Genomic DNA, 14448 nt, shown 5'->3' with positions numbered 1-14448 from the left:
TAAATGGTGCAGATGTTGGGATGGGCCAACTCAGAGCCCTGGATCNCGGCCTGGGTGGAAGCTGAGTTGGTCAGCCCACAAGCTTTCCTTCACCCACCCCACCAGGGCCAGCTCTCCTACTTTGCCCAGGCGAGGGGCAGGGCCAGATCTCTCACTTTCTGCTCCATGACCTTATCACAATTTTTAAGAGTTCTCTTCGATGGCTTTCTTTTGTTACAGGAGACTTCTATGACTTCCTTTCTCAGCTGTGAATCTGCAGTCGCCGACACCACTACAAAAGTATCGTCCTTGCTCTTTACAGTCAGTAGGAGCATGAACTTCCACACGGCTTCTGGTGACAGCATGGACCATGGAAATCCACATGGCCTTCAGCATCAGCACACGTCAAGGACCTCAGCATCGTCTCCGGTGGCAGAATAGACCACCAGCATCAACACAGCCTTCTGCGACAGCATGGACTACAGACATCATCATGGCCCTTGGTGGCAGCACAGGCCACAGACATCAACGTGACCTCTGGGTCCCAGCATCAGCCCCGCCCATGGACATCAACATCACTTCAGGGGGCAGCACAGACCATGGACATCCACATGGCTTTTGATGGTAACACAGATGACAGACATCAGCATGGCTTTCTGCGGAATCCCAGAGTTCTCTCTGGTCTGATCTAAGGTTCACAGACAAGCTGTTACTTATCTCCCTAGACAGACACTTGGTCACTCTCATGTCTCCAACCCCCTGTTTAACATTCAGAAATATTTCTGTGCTTTCTGACATTGGGTGAGACCGAGGTCTCCATGGTCAACCCAGCTCCAGCTGATGTTTTCCTCTTTCAGCAACAGGAGAGTGAGACAACCTTGCCTCCTGCTGCAGGGCACTTGTACAGTCATAGCTCTGACATTTCCCCACCTAGCTGATCCCACACCCCTGTACGCTGGTTGTTGAAGGCCCTTCTGCCCTTGCTGTCTGGGATTCCCATGGGGGAAGGTCATATGAATACTTTCTAGCTGTGTTCCCTGAGCAAGCCTTCAGACTTTTCTGAGCCTCAGCTACCTGTAGACCAGGCTGATAATACTATGACTATACAAGGATGGAATGAGCTAAAGCCGTGATGTGTAGCCAGACATAGCTAGCTGAGTAAGGGTGTACTCTTCTAGCATAGTCATGGGCATGTTCTCTTCTTGTCTTCTTCCTGGAGACTTGGGAGACAGGAATGACTACCCAAGGTCCAGGCAGGTATGGCGCTAGAGAAGGAGCTGAGAGTTCTACATCTGGTTCCAGAAGCAAACGATGGCAGAGGTATTTGCTATGTCCTCTCCTATTCTCAGGATGGAGAGTAGCCACCAAGCCCAGTGCTCTTCTGTAGAGGACAGCTCCTGAATCCTTGTCCCTTGGGACTCAGTTTCTCTCTCTCTCTCTAAATCCAAATGTTTAAAAAGCAATTAACCTGGAGTCAGTTACTGTGCCAAGCATTTTTCGCATATGAATTAACAAGAGTCCTTGGGTGTTACATTCCCCTTGTGGTATGGTAAACCATACCACAAAACCCTGGGCTGGTTACAGTACAGTCCCTAATTTATAGTGAGCATACTGAGACCCAGAGAGGTTAAGCCACTCGTCTAAGGGCACACAGACCCGTGTTGCTACAGTAGGATTTGAGATAGGCTTTCTCCTTCAGCCCTGACTGGCCTTTCCCTTATCCTCACCCACCTCATGCCCTGTCCCTGCAGCTCTGGATTGCAGAACCCACTGCGGCGGGGTGTAGCACACTCATTGCAAAGAGGCTCATGCCACGTCTGTGCTCATACAAGTCACTAAGCAGTTGTTTTCATTTTTGTAGAACTCAGTGGCTAGCCTGAGATCAGAAGGTGGTCATCTACTGGGGTGACAGCATAGGGTCTCTTTTAGTTAGGATTTTATTGCTGCAAACAGGCACCATGACCAAGGCAACTCTTTTTTTTTTTTTTTTTTTTTTTTTTTTTTTGAGACAGAGTTTCTCTGTGTAGTCCTGGCTGTCCTGGAACTCACTCTGTAGACCAGGCTGGCCTCGAACTCAGAAATCCGCCTGCCTCTGCCTCCCGAGTGCTGGGATTAAAGGCGTGCGCCACCACGCCTGGCCAAGGCAACTCTTATAAAGGATGCTATTTAGTTGGGGCTGGCTGACAGGTTTAGAGGTTCAGTCCGTTATCATCAAGGCAGGAGCATGGCAGGCAGACATGGCGCTGGAGAAGGAGCTGAGAGTTCTACATCTTGTTCCAAAGGCAAACAGGAGACTGGCTTCCAGGCAGCTAGGAGAAGGGTCTCAAAGCCCACCCTCAAAGTGACACACTTCCTCTAACAAGGCCACACCTCCTAATAGTGCCACTCCCTGGGCCAAGCCTCTACAAGCTGTCACAAGACCTTTCAGACTCCCTCAGTTTACCTCTTTTTGCCCTCTCTGAATCTGTGTTTGCACTTATGACTTTGGGGTGACTTTGGGGGGCACACAGAAACATTCATATACAGAAAAATAAGCAAGCGTTGGGTCTGGATGGATGGATGGGGATGGGTCCTGTGCTAGTGGTGTGTGCTCTGCATGAGACAGCTGGCTTATGTTAGCAATTCCCCTGGTGTGAGGAGACACGTTCTGCACCACAGTCAGTGTCAAGCCATCCAGAGGAAGTTGTGGGTATGGAGTTACAGGAGACATGCCCTCGGGGCTGTTCATCCCTGTCTCCTGTCGCCCAGAGTGATCCAAATGCACAGTGCACATGAGCGTGGAATGTCACATTTTGCTGGCCATTCACAGGCCGGGCCACTGCCTCCCACCCCTGTGATCATTCATATGCACCCTTCTTGGCTCATAGTTGCTGGTGTGCTTACGGATGTCTTCTTTCACCATCTTGCTCACACATGCACACAGACATTACACAGAACACCCCCAAACAAGCACACCCCGTTTGTCTTGCACAGACATTCTCACCAGGTCTGCATATATCTCTGCTCACTCTTAGCTGGCAGGGCACACTTTCAAAATCCACCCCCCTCTTACACACACACACACACACACACACACACACACCAATGCACACACATGCACGCAGTGTCTCAGCGTCACAGGTATGTCCCAGTGCACAAAGATAGATGCCCATTTCCCAGCGAGCACATATGGGGGCGTCATGCATGCTGGAACCCAGCTCTCTCTTCTTCATTCGTGCACACTCAACGCCCCGGATACCTGGGCACCCGTCCTCCCCATCCCCACGTCCTAGGCAAGCATTCCTCCCACTAAAGCCTCAGCCACTGAAGCTGCTGGGCTGGGCTAGGCTGGTGGGTGTGGTGCAGGGTGGCTGGCGGAGGAATTCCAGGCAGGCCCCTTCTACTCCTGGCCAGTGCTAAGTGCCTTCACACAGAAAAGAGCCGTCTAGAGAGGCTTTTCCGGCTAGAGATTAATGTCACTGAAAAATGCGGGTGCCGGGCGATTAATGCAACCCTCTTTGCCACACATTATCCGAGCGCACTAAAGCCAGAGGCGGCTCATTTTTGGCATGTTTTTAACCTGCTTGGCTCAGAGCGAAAGGAGTAAAGATGAGCCGGGTGGGGGAGGGGGACACTGGGAACCTGAGGGGTGGGGGCGGGGCCTCTCCGGCATTGGTGCCAGAGGCCAAGTAGGGGAAGAAGACTAGGCCAGTCTATTTGAAGGGTCCCAGCCAAGCCCATGCAAGGCTTGAGGCTGTGGTAGCAATGGTGGGTCCTGTCTGAGAGCCCAGATCTTCTGGGTGTGCTGTGGCTTGGGTCATGCAGATCTGGGAGCTGTCAGACTGTGACCCTGGCTCCCAGAGTAACTGTGGGCATCCAACTGCACCTTCTGGGGCCTCTTCTCCTGCACCTGTCAAGTGTCAGCCATTCATTCCTTCCCTGTGGGTGTGCAGAGGGGATGAAGTGACATCCTGTTGAGCTTCAGGGCCTGGGACACAGGGTCAAGAGGGAGGGCAGCTGCAGTGTGCGTGCACATAGGTTCTATCATATGACTTCAGTCAACTATGATCTATCTAGAGCCTCAGCACCTTCACCTGGACAGGGAAATAGACGCCTCTGCTGCTGGATCCACATGTGTCTGGTATGGTGCCTGTTGCCATAGGGACCCAGAGATTGGCAGCAATAGTGGACAGAGGGGCTCAGCCTGCATCAGCAGCTGCTCTGCTGCCTGGTGGCACCTGTGGGGAGGCTGGCTGTGTCCCCACAGTCAGTCCCTGCAGGCAGCTGAGTGACAAGACAGGGTGACAGGAGAGAGACACATAGGGGTTTTGCCCCCGTCAGAACTGGAGGAGGGGGAGGAAGAGGGCTGGGGAGACAGCTGGGAGGGTCAATGCTGAGCTGCTCTTCTGTGAGGGAGGTCACAGGTCCAGCCGGGAGGCAGGATATACATCGGTCCCCATCATCCATTTGTCTTTGAAATTACGGAGGTTTAATCTTATCTATGTGCACAGAGTAGGCAAACTACTATGTTCGGGTCACACAGCAAAGCAGGGGTTAAGTTCCATTTCCTCTGGTGTAGGCAGTCTTGGGATGGGTCCCATGGTCAGGCAAGCATAGTCAACATTTGAGAGGAACCTGGAAGCCACTGAAGAATGTGCCCCTCCCATTGAACAACACAAAGTAGATTGGGTTATTTCTCATGTACAAGTGGCTCAAACACTTGTTGGCTCTGACACCCATGGGCCTGTCCCTGCCTCCAGCAGACATTTTATGGCCACCGTTGCCTCTGCCCTAGGGGTCTGGACACCCCCTTCCTAGGTTTCATTTCTCAGAACCCAGCCCTAGGTGGTAGGTTTAGCTTTTATTGTCCTGGTGTTTTGTAGGGCAAAAGCTGTCACCGTGTGAGGTGCTGGCATCAGGAACAGTGGCGGCAGAGGCATGCCCCGACCTTTGCTACAGGCTGGCCACGTGGCGTGGGCTGGCCACTGAGCTCTCTCTGCATTGCGGGGAGAGGAGAAGCCAGGTGTTGGGAGGTTGGGCTGGTACCAGCATTCCACAAGGGGAATCTGGGCCCCTCATACCCAGAGTTACAGTGCCAGGACAGATAAGGTGACCGAGTGGTCAGAACTGACTGGCTGAGTCTCTCAGCCACACCCAGCAAGGTGGAGTCTATCAGTCAGGAAATAAGCTTGACCCTCTGCAGAGTTGCCCCTGCATGCCACTCTAAGGGACCTGGGAGTGGTGACTCAGGAAGGGGGCTTTCTCTGGTGGAATCCTGTATTGAGAAGAGACGGAGGACAGGACGGCACGGTTATAGTCCCCGCACAGGTGCACCTGAGGCTTGAGAAGGTGTCCCTCAGAGACCAGTGTCGGTTGTAGTGGCTACAGCAGTGACTAGGCAGGGACATGAATTCCTTTCTGAGGACCCAGTACACTCAGGGTGGTTTGCTACTATGCTCTGTCACAGTGCTCATGAATAAATTGTCCTCGCTACTTTGGGTTGGGGGGACTGAGGACAGACTCCTCACGGCTGGGCTATGGTGGATGTTCTGGGTCACTTGAGACAGGTTACAACCTTGGAACTCCTTCCTTGAGCGTTTCCCTTCCTTGCCTAGGAGAAGCCTGTTGGGTTACTCAACAGTCACTCGGGAGGTATCCTGTCAACCCCTATAGCAGTGGGGAGTGTCTTGGGAGCAGATCTGGCTGTCCGTGACTACAGCTATGGCTGCCACCCTGTCTGCAGCCTAGGGAGGAAGGGCCATCCCAGAGCTGCTCAGCTCTGTCTCTGGTCTATGGGATCCAGAGAGACGGTGACAAATATTCCTTGTCATTTTGAGTGGAGAAGCTATGGATCGTCCTTTACGCAGTCACAGATAACCATCCACACACGTGCTGGAGGAAACTGCTCACATGTCCGTCAACAGTGGGTGGGGGTGTGGCCCTGGGGGTGGGATACTATACAGAAGTGAGGAGGAATAAGTTGTCTCTCAGACAACATGTCCAAAACCTGCAAGTCACTCAAGTGACGGAGGTTGTTCCGTTCAGCCCACTATAGCAGCCCTCAGTGTGAAGCCTGGATGGAGGTCAGCCTTGAACAGGGCCCAGGAAGAACAGAGGAGGTTGTAGGAACTGCTTGCGTGCGTGCATAATTTGCACGAAAACTTGTAAGCAGTTTGTTTGTGATTGCATTTTGTACGTGAGACCTTAGGAAGATGCTGCGTGGAGCCTGGTGGACTCTTAGCTGGCTGGGACATATCTGGTGGTAAAGAACTCTGACAGCGTCAGAGGTGGTCAGGAAAGACTGCGGGTGGCCACATTGAGACCCCCCCCCACCTGGAGCTTTGCCTGGAGTCTCCCCCTCCCTGGCCTCCAGGCCTCCCAGAAGATGGGAAGGAAGAGACAAAGGCCCAGAACCTGCTGAGGGCTTTTCCGGGGCAGCAGCCAGGGCGTGGGGGAGCCTGGCCTGGCTTTGTGCTTCTGAGGTTTGCCCTAATCCCAGCATTGCCCTGCTGCCCACCTAATCCCCATTCGACCAGCAACCGACCTGGACCTAAAAGCCTCCCAGGAGGCAGGCCCTGGTCCTCCTGTGGGCCCCGGTCCCGGTCAGGGTGTGTGTGTGTGTGTGTGTGTGTGTTCAGTGGCATGCATATAGAGGTCAGAGGGCAATCTATGAACGTTGGTTCTCTCCTCCTGCAGAGCAGATCCTGGGGCTGGAGCTTAGGGGTTACTTTGGTGGCAAGTGTCTTGTCTTGCCAGCCCCCTAGAATGCCTTCTTTAACCTCACTGTTCACAAGCTCCAGCTTCCTGGTGATTTTTCTTCCCGTCTCTCCCAAGCTAATCTCTGCCTCAGGACCTTTGCACAGACTCTCTGCGTCTGACACCTTTCTCCTCTTATCCTTGTCGAGCCGTGATTACTCGGGGTGGTGGTGGTGGTGGTGGTGGTGGTTTTGGCTCAAATGTCACTTCTAGAAGGGGACCACTCTGTCACATCTTCTTATGCCTTAGCCTTAATGTATTTATTGCCTTCTTCTTCTGTCACTCACTGGAATGTGGGAGGCACTAATGAATCAGGTCCTCGTGTGATGAGCTCCTGGTTTTACTGACACAGAGTGACACAGAGGTTTTAATGGATGAATGACTGATCAGTGAGGGAAGCGTCTCTGTAGGACACAAGTCAGGACTATCCCTTGTTCCACATGGAAACTATGGGGGCAAAGGGTTAATATGATCAAGGCCTCATCCAGGAAGGTGACAGGGAGGGTGCAGAGGCTGCTCTTGCATTTCGATCTTTACCACATGAGTATTTCACTCCTAGACATGCATGGCAGGCACGGGAGGAATGTCAGAAGCTGTGTTTCAACCTGCCCACTGTGTAAGTGTGGATACCAAGGCCTAGGAAGCAGGACCAGTGTCCACCAAGCTGCCGGATAAGTGCCTGCCTGTGCTTACTGACACAATCATTACAAACTCGGGCACTGCGGACCAAGGCAACGTGGCTCACTTACATGACTGAGCTCCCACAGAGGAAGCAGCTTGTCCAAGTTCCGAAGAGCAAGGCTGGGCTTTGAACTTGTCTCTTTTGTAATCTCTTTTCTGGAACTCTCTGCAGAGTGTTGGCTGGCTAATCTTGCAGCCCTTCCCAGGAGTCTCGAGGTTGGTGGTCCATTAGAATACAGACACAGGAGTCAGAGGTCAGAGCTGGTACCAAGCTTGTCCACAGTGTGTGTGTGTGTGTGTGTGTGTGTGTGTGTGTATGCATGTGCACGTACATGTGCCTTTGGGTATACATGTGTGCGTGTATGTATATGTGCATGTGCAAGTGTCTGTGTGTGTGATGCTACACCCTGCCAAGGTTCTAGCTGGAGAGAGTTCTAGAGCACTCTGGAGAAGGTTCTAGCTGCAGGTTGTGGGGTACATCATGCCAACCATGATCCCTACCTGGCCTGGTGCCACTTACCTATTTTCCCGGGTCTGTACCAGCAGAGCTGCTTAGGCAATAGGTGAGGCTGCCTCCTCCCTGTCCCTCCCTGCTGGAGTCCTCCTGCTGCAGCTGGGGGCCAGATGCTGACTAATTCTATACAAAAAGGGTGAAGATTTGGAAGAACATTGCTTTGTAAGAGAACAAATATTTAAAGACTCGAGGCCCAGCCCTCCTCGCCCTCACACGCAGGCCCACTACCTGCCAGCTGCTCGCAGAGCCTTGGGGGAGGAGTCCCAGGGTGGCACACCTGGAGGTCCCGAGAGAAACCTGTGACCCTTGAGGAGGAGTGGAGGACTGACTGATCAGTCGCCTGACACAGGACAGAGGGGACTGACTACACAGACACCATGAGCAGGGGCTAGCCAGAAGGAAAGGGGCTTGGTGAGATGCCCAGAGAGCCTGCCTGCTTGGGGACAGAAAGCCATGGGGAGAACCAGGTACCAGGAGTTCTGCAAATAAGGCCCCATACACTTCCATGTCAACCCCAGAAGTGGGCATTCTCATCTCTGCTACACACTCAGGGAAACTGAGGTTCACAGGGGAAAAGCCTTATCAGACACCACACCACCCATGACAGTCAGTACTGGGGTGACCCTGGACTATAGTCACAGCTCCGCGAGCACGTGCGTGCGTGTGCATGTGTGTGTGTGTGTGTACATGAGGCTGTTGTATGTGTGTGTTTATTTTTTTAAAGATTTATTTATTTATTATATGTAAGTACACTGTAGCTGTCTTCAGACACTCCAGAAGAGGGAATCAGATCTTGTTACAGATGGTTGTGAGCCACCATGTGGTTACTGGGATTTGAACTCTGCACCTTTGGAAGAGTAGTCGGGTGCTCTTACCCACTGAGCCATCTCACCAGCCTGTGTGTGTGTTTATGTGTGTGCACGTATGTATGCAGGTGCATGAGGAGGTCAGAGGTCAATGTTCACTGTCCTCTATTATTTTAATTGTGTAATATTATTTAATTATTTGGTATTATTTTATTTTTTGTATTTATTTATTGAATATGTCTGCATGAGTGTATCTGCTCATGTGTGTGTGCCATAGCACATGTGTGGAGGTCACAGAACAACTTGTTCTCTTCTTCTACTGTGTGGGTCCTGGGAATCAAATTCAGATGGTCAGATTGGGTGCAAGGACCTTTATCCCCAACAACTTTGCTTGAGCAGGGTCTCTCACTGTGCCTGGAGCTTACCCGTTTGGCTAAGCTGGCTGGACAGTGAGCCCCAGAGGTCTTCCTGCTTATTCCTTAGCAGATCTTGGATTTTAGGCACATGCCATGGTGCATGGGTTTCTACTTGGGGGCCTGGGGTTCACTCATCAGCTATGCTTAAACCCATCCACCCATCCATCCAATTACCTAACTCTCCATTGTCCCTCCCCGATTCTTCCGTCCATCCATCCATCTTTTTTTTTTCTGAGACAGGATTTCTCTGTGTAGCCCTGGCCTGTCCTGGAACTCACTCTGTAGACCAGGCTGGCCTTGAACTCAGAAATCCACCTGTCTCTCCCACCTAAGTGCTGGGATTAAAGGAGTATGCCACCACTGCCCGGCTCTATCCATCTTTGATTCTCTCATATATTCATCAATCCACCCATCTATCTACCTATCTACCAATCCATCATTCATCCATCCATCCATCCATCCATCCATCCATCCATCCATCCATCCATCCAACCATTCAACCATCCATCCATGCACCCATGCATCTATCCATTCATCACTACCACCACCATTACCACCACCACCACTACTACCATAACTACCATCATCACCACTGGCTTGGCCTAGACAGGATGAACATTCCCCAAGGCCCAGTCTTGGTCAGACACATTACAAAGAATGCCAGGGCTACATGTGATGGCTGAAGGCCATGGTGGCATTACAGAGGGAACACAAGTTTGGAGTAGGACTGACCTGGGACCTGGTCTTGACTCCGCCTCTCCCTGCCGTGTGATTCTACCTTGGCTCACTTTCCTGAGGTTGGGAGAAGTACACATCTTTCTAACGGAGTAGAGAAGAGAGAAGGGCAATGGGCCAGATTGTGCAGGGTCTAGGCAGTCTGTAAACTATAGTCAAAGTCACACCATGCGTGTTTTAAACCTAGAAAAGCTAGTTCCAAGCCAGAGCCTGGTTGAGAAAGAAATCTCGGGTCTTGGGCGTACTGGGCAAACACTAAGCCCTATTGCATCCTTAAACCAGGGGAGCCTAAAAAGTCAGCTCACAGGCCAGGGCCCGACAGTCAGTCACCAGCCACTGAGCTGTGTGCTCTTGGGGACACCCAATCTACAGAGATCGGCTTCCTCTCCGTAGCACCAAGGACATGATGAAGGGAAAATGGTGGGGTGGGAGAGGGTGGCGGCAGGGGGCAGGGTGATGATCACAGAGAAAATCTGGGTTCCGGTGTGCATCAAGGGATGGAGATGCTGTTCATGGACCACTGTGACACACTGACTTCTCTGGCCACCAGTGTTTTGTACTCCTTGTGCCTTTTACTATAATGAGTGGGTGGCAGCGACAGTGGTAGTGTGCAGAAGGGAAAACTGAGGCTGTGTGTAGCTGGGAATTGTCATCGCTGGATGCTGGAATTCCAGCGTGTGACTGGGCTGGAGTCCCATGTTACCTCCCTAGCTCAGCAGAACCCATGGTTTGGGGGCACAGGATTACTTGCTGGACAGTTGACACCCAGGCAGTTGATTCCCTGGGGATCCTGGCTCTGTGATGGATGGATCAGAGTATCACCTGGCTTGGCCACCCAGACCAAGGGCTGCCAAGACCCCTCCCCCCAGCCTCTCCCCAGAGGCCCAAGTACTGCCTGGACCTGCTCTCCCTTCCCCCCTCATAGCTCACATTCCTCTGCAACTCCCCCCTCCACCCCCAACCCCCCCCCAAGCCTGCAAACAGAATCAGCATGGTCCTGCTCATGGTCTTCCTTCAGCCCTTCCAGCTCTCAGCAGTTAGTTCTGGGGTACCCCTGAGTCCCCAGCCCTACATCATTTCAAACAGCTCCCCAGTCTTTCCAAGAATTTCTCCAGATAACTGCACATGGGTAAAGAGGTGTGGGATTTGGATGGGACCTGGATCCCAGACATGAGAGGGCTAGGAAGCCCATGTGGGACCATTGAGGAAGGCTGCCCACCCACTGACAGACCTTGCCAAGGCTCAGGGTCCTCATCTTCCAAGTGGAACCATAATACCTAAAATCAAGCTGCACCAGTGAGAGTCAGTGAGAGCCAGTGGGAGCCATTGGGAGCCAGTGAGAGCCAGTGAGATCCCGTGAGAGCCAGTGAGATCCAGTGGGAGCCAGTGAGAGCCAGTGAGATCCAGTGGGAGCCAGTGAGAGCCAGTGAGAGCCAGTGGGAGCCTAGTGGCCACAGAGGTCAACACAGAGGGAATGATCTCATGTGGTGTTTCCTAGATCTTCAGAAAGAAGAGGATGCTGTGCGGGACCTTCCAGGCAGGTAGCATGGCTGTGTAAAGGCAGTGACCTCACACATGACATCAGCACTGTTGGAAATGAGATGATGACAACAAATTCAAAGGATCGGTGAGAAGGAAACAATATTTGATATGCAATTTTGCAGAAAGTGACCTGGCATAGAGAAAAATCCCAATAAGTTGGCACACTGGTTTTGGTTAGTACACTGGTTTGGTGCAAGGCAGTTTTTAAAACCATGGGAAGTCTCTGTTCTCTTTCTCTGCAGGAGGGAACTTGCACATCCCCCCCCCATCTCAACGGCCCAGGACATGAAGCCTCATCCAGTGAAAAACTAAGACCAAAAAAAAAAAAAAAAAAAAAAAAAGGCCGGGCGTGGTGGCGCACGCCTTTAATCCCAGCACTCGGGAGGCAGAGGCAGGCAGATTTCTGAGTTCGAGGCCAGCCTGGTCTACAAAGTGAGTTCCAGGACAGCCAGGACTATACAGAGAAACCCTGTCTCGAAAAACCAAAAAAAAAAAAAGACTTTCCACCCCCAACCCCCTCTCTGAGAGTGACATCAGCAGCCATCGGGGGCTGGCTGTGCTGCTTGCCAATCATCTGCTGTCTGTTCCTTCTACTGTCTGTCCACTCGCGACAATTTACTCTTGTCCTGTCTGAAGGTCGGACAAGCCACACGCGAGGGCAGACCTGCTACTTACTGCTTTTCCACTGTCCTACTGGACTGAGTGCCCTTGGCTTGAAATGGATCATCATTAGGGCAGTGAGGGTTTTGATACCGTGAGACACCAGCAGATGCTGCAAGCCAGCCCCAGATGCTGCAAGCCAGCCCCGCCCCCAGCCAGAGCCCATTGTTAATGTTGCCAGCACAACACCAGCAAGCACTTAGCAAGCTCTAGGTGGGCACAGTGCCCTGAGGTTATTATATATGTGAGTTTCTCTTCCTCAATGCCTTCTCCCCCCACACACCCATTTTGCAGCTTTGGAGACTGAGGCTCAAGGAAATTTAAAGCATTTGCCCAAAGTCCATAATGCACAGTAGATCCACAAAGGATTCTTCAAGTGGAGGTTTCTGGGAGAAAGGATGTTGGGGTACCCCAAGGCCTATCCTTTTCCTAGTCTTCTCCCCACGAGGTGAGGGGCTGGAGTTGACCTTCAAAGAGATGGTGATGAGGAGACTCAGGGGTGGCTTGCAGTGTGAATCCAGCTATGCCTCTGCTCCTGCTCCAAGAACTCAGATACTATGGGGACTCCTGAGGGGTGTCACCAGCCTCCCAGCAGTGGTGCTTTGGTAGGAAGCCACCACCACAGCCACCTGTGACTTAACTGCTCACTGTAGTGACTATGTCTTTCTTGTCATCTTCTCCCAAGAGGCTATGGCCATTGCTTTGTCCCACACATGACCCCCCAGCCCCCCATCATTCCTCACCCCAGACGCTCAGGAAGTGAGGATCTATCTGAGTTGTTCCCCTGGATGGAACCCTTGGCTCCGTGTGTCTGCCTTCTTCTCTGGTAGCTCTTGCTGGTCCTGCCAGCCTGGGACCTCCCTCAGAGCAGTTGGGGCTCTGTCTCTGCACATAACGGGTTAAAACCATATGTCTCACCGGGTCCCCGAGGGCGTGGGTGGGGACCCAGTCTTTGGCATCGCCAGTACTTGGTCTGGGCTCTGGCATTGAGTTTGTGCCTAGAAGGAGTTTGCCAAGTGAATGCATGTCAGTAATAGAGCCACACCCCAAGTCTCCAAGCTCCATCTGTCCCTGTGGGGCAAAGCACCTGGGGTTCTGGGCATCACCTCTTGGGATCCCTAGTTCCCCCAGGCCTGCCTCTGCCTGCCCAGGAAGGAGGGTTCCAACACCCAGCTGTCTCCACCCCTCCCTGATGTATGAGAGAAAGGAGAGTGAGGGAAGTCGAGGGCCTGGAACATTCTGGTTCTGAGCCGTGCTTGGAGGGGAGCAGCTAAGACAGTAGCAGGTGGAAGGAAGAATTTCCACCCCTCCCACCCCCATCTTCCCTCCTCTGTCCTCCTTCCCTCCCTCCCTCCCTCCCTCCGTCCCTCCCTCCCTCCCTCCCCCATTATCCCTCCCCCGTCCTTCCTCTCCCTCTCTCCTCCATCCACTCTCTCACCCACTCAGCTGCTCAGTTCTTTTTTTTTTTTTGAGACAGGGTTTCTCTGTGTAGTCCTGGCTGGCCTCGAACTCAGGCTGGCCTCGAACTCAGAAATCCACCTGCCTCTGCTTCCCAAGTGCTGGGATTAAAGGTATGCGCCATCACGCCCAACTAGCTGCTCAGTTCTTTACCTGCAGATCCATTTTCACCCTTGTCGCTGCTTCTGAGGTAGGTTTTTTGTTTGTTTGTTTTTCCCCCTCATAGTTCATGAGGAGAAACCGAGGCTCTGTCAGTTGCTACAGTCTGTAAGAGGCAACAGGCTTCCCTGTTAGAGGAGCCTATCTGAATGTGTGTGTGTGTGTGTGTGTGTGTGTATGTGTGTGTGTGACAAAGAGACAGAGAGAGTGAGAGACAGAGAGAGACAGAGACAGAGAGACAGAGAGAGACAGGGAGAGAAAGACACACACACACACAGAGATACACACACAGAGGGAACATCAGAGGAAGTGGAAGTGGCTGGTCAGCTGGGAGGGTGGCCACCACTAGGTGAAAGGGATTCTGGGAGTGTTCACTCTCACCCACACAGGTGGTCTGACCAACTCTCGCTTGCTTACTGGTCTTGGCCCAGTGTCACTCTTCTGGCTTCACAGGCTGGCCAACACACGAGTGTCTCCATGCTCATCGCTGCACCCCAGCCCTCCACTCTTCCCTCAAGGCCAGACAGGACATGGCTGACGCCATCTCTCTCTTGCTGGCACGCTTTGCTGAGATTTCTCTGACTTGCTCTTGCTGGCACGCTTTGCTGAGATTTCTCTGACTTGCACGTTCTTGCACTCTTGTCACACCCCCTTAGGCACACGGGGGTAACCTGGTGTGCATGCCGTGCCCTCGAACAAGCCTGGCATCGCTCTCCATCCCTTCTATCTGGCCACCACCCCACACCTCTCCAGGTACCCTGTG

This window comes from Mus pahari, chromosome 6, assembly GCF_900095145.1.
Source record: "Mus pahari chromosome 6, PAHARI_EIJ_v1.1, whole genome shotgun sequence".
In the NCBI taxonomy this organism is placed as follows: Eukaryota; Metazoa; Chordata; class Mammalia; order Rodentia; family Muridae; genus Mus; species Mus pahari.
The sequence above is the reverse complement of the archived record's forward strand: the minus strand, read 5'-3'. Positions refer to the sequence as shown.